This window comes from Solea solea, chromosome 4 (genome assembly GCF_958295425.1).
Source record: "Solea solea chromosome 4, fSolSol10.1, whole genome shotgun sequence".
Lineage (NCBI taxonomy): Eukaryota > Metazoa > Chordata > Actinopteri > Pleuronectiformes > Soleidae > Solea > Solea solea.
The window spans coordinates 6,125,728-6,128,770 of NC_081137.1; the positions used below are offsets into that span (position 1 = coordinate 6,125,728).

At 37.7% G+C, this 3,043-nt stretch overlaps 1 non-coding gene across 1 annotated transcript; it reads left to right on the forward strand.

Moving 5' to 3' along the window:
* Positions 1-386: 386 nt before the first annotated feature.
* On the forward strand, positions 387-461 carry trnan-guu (transfer RNA asparagine (anticodon GUU)). Its single transcript has one exon. It is a non-coding gene; the product is annotated as a tRNA-Asn (tRNA).
* Positions 462-3,043: the final 2,582 nt, after the last annotated feature.

Below are 3,043 nucleotides of genomic sequence, written 5' to 3' on the forward strand. Positions count from 1 at the left end.
AATAAATAAACACTGAATCTCATGACTACTTTTTAATGAAAGGGGATTCACTTAGTGGCAACTCCACAGAGAAACCATCCAAAGTAAACCATGGTCCTCGACCTGCTCGAGAGGATATCAGTGGCTCCTTTTCATATCACTTCTTAAAACCCATTTCTATAGACTGGCATTCATGAGACCTTGTCTTTTTTTAATTTATTTTATTGCTTTTTGATGTCATTGCAACCCAGACAAAGTTGCTCCCACCAGTTTAACAATTACAAAATGTTTTATTTATGTATCATATTTTTCAAACTTTATAAATAGGCCCATTAGCAGGGCCGCAGAAATGCGTTTTGCCTAGGGTCCCCCAGGTGTATACAGCCGGCCCTGTCTTCAAGTTACATGTCTCTGTGGCGCAATCTGGTTAGCGCGTTCGGCTGTTAACCGAAAGGTTGGTGGTTCGAGCCCACCCAGGGACGGAAGGAGCTTTAGCTTTTCCGGTTGTGAGGCTGATAATGAGAATGCCTGTCAAGGTTACATACATACGTAAGTACAATCACTGCAAAAGACTTGGGATTTCGGCACAGTCACTTAAAAATCCTCAAAGATGTCTATGTGATTCAAGAGTACTCTACTGAGTCTACAGAAAAAGAAAAATATACTATTAGCCTGATGCTAACATTACTACCACTGGTACCGGAACGTTTCAGACAAGTCAGCAGATATTACTATAATTGCTTGGACTTGTATGTGTAACTGCGTTAGAAATTACCTGTAATTGTGAATTTCACCAAAATGAATATTCTTTAAGTGCCACCTGGTGGATTAGTAGCGCAACTGCACACCGGACCTGCCTCAGCTAAGGAAACTGCTCTCTTGTCAGAGGTGTGTGTGTGTGTGTGTGTGTGTGTGATACTGTGTTCGTTTTGGGAGTTAAATTCTTTATATGTTGTTATGTTGACTATCAGACGCATGTATATTGCTTTCGAACATTACTAGAACGCTCTGTAAAAGTTGCAGACATCTCTGTTTAGAAATAGTAACGTTATCCAAGAGTTGATGTTTAGGCTACAAGCTAAGCTAATGCTAGTCTGCTAACCATAGGCAATTAAATGCATTTTGGATATTGTTGTGTATGAAATGGAAAACTGTGCTAGTGTGAAATGCAAACTTTGGGTGGTCTTATTGCATTTTAAATAATGTCCACTAGTGATACATATCACACATAAGTTTTATGTGTTGTTGTGGGAAATATGTTAAGCCAAAATGTATGTTTTAGCAAACAAAAAGAGGAAAAGCTCTTAAGTACTCAACAATAAGTACAACAGTATCACCACTATACAATCACATATTTAGAATGTACACCAAAAACATGTACTGCTTTGTCATTGTGTGTAAATGTACAGCATTATTTATGTGTGCGTGTTTATTACGTTTATTATGTTCACCAGATTGAAGAGCAACTCTTGTGGTCGTGGCATCCTTCCTGCACCATAGTCACTAAATCCACATATGAACACTATCTGTGACATAGATGTCGTGACAGTTACACCAAGGCAGTGACCTTGCATGTCACTTTGCAAGTACTGTACATAGCATTATTTTGCTCATGTCTTTCTCTATTGGGAAACACAGGCACAGTACAGTATTAAAATTACCTAGCTATAAAATACATTTTATGGCTATCCCTTTATTTGTATATATGTATGTATGTATATATATATATATATATATATATATGTATATATATATATATATATATATATATATATATATACTGTATATATATATATATATATATATTATGTTTTCAATTCTCCAGCCTTCATAAATGTCACATTTATGCACTGCATAAACATTACTTTAAGAGTCCCATACTTTAAAGTGTGGGACTCTGTGGCTCTCTTGTTTTAACACCAGTGCATTTAGACTCTGATGTTATGCCCTAATTCTACAAAATGCTTTGCCCCTGGTGATATTTCCCTGAATCAAACAACACCAAACTTAAATCATCATGAAAATGTTTTCTCATCACTGATTTGTAACATTGTGTGATTTTTAGTCATTTGTCAGGGCCACTATGAAACAGAAATGATTAAAACTACTTTGCTTCAGAGTCGCTCAGTTGCAGACTCACCTCTGTTACTGAGGCTCCTTTAGCGCAGATCTTGTTTTAAATATGTTAGACTTTGTCTTAAGTCTTTTTCACAAACCCACACACACCCATTAAAACACATAAAAGATCAGTCTTCTATGATTTTCCCAGTGGACTGCAGCATCTGCAGCAAATCAGCTATTCTTTCCTTTATCCTCTCTCTCTCTTCCCCCACTCACTTGCTTTTCCCTGTTTTCTCCCTCTGTGGTATTCCTCTGGTATTTGGAGCAAGTGTTACTGGCAGAATATGTCTTTATGTCTTTGTCCAAAACACACGCACGCACACATTTAATGCATTTTAACTCTCATGCACAAGTGGTCAACCTCAGCCTCATATGTTGCTGCTACAGGATTTTAAAAAGTAATGTATTTCTGAGTGTCTTTCTCATGCTCTCTCGAACATAACTCGTCCATCCGTTTTGAACATTTACTGGCCACTTTATTAGGTACACAGGACACCTAATAAAGTTGGCAGGAGGGTCACCCCTTGTGGTCTTCTGCTGCTGTAGACCATCTCCTTCAGTATGTTGTACTTTGAGAGATGGTCTTCTGCATGTCTTGGTTGTCATGTGTGTTTATTTGAGTTTTAGTTGCAAATGATTGTTGTGTTTCTATTATTACAGATACTGGTCTTCTGGCCTCTGGCATCAATTGGTCATTTTCACCGAGAGAGTTTTGTTACTCAATGGATATTTTCTCTTTTTCACACCATTCTCTGGTTGTGTGTTAAAGTCCCAGTAGATGATCAGTTTCTGAAATACTCAGACCAGCCCTCTCGGACAACAACTAAGTCATGCGTAAAGTCAATTAAATCACCGTTCTTCCTGAGGCTGATTATGTTTAGCATTAACAAGTGGTTGTAGAAGTGTAAGTGGTTTGTCTTGTGTGTCCTTACGCTGTCATTAT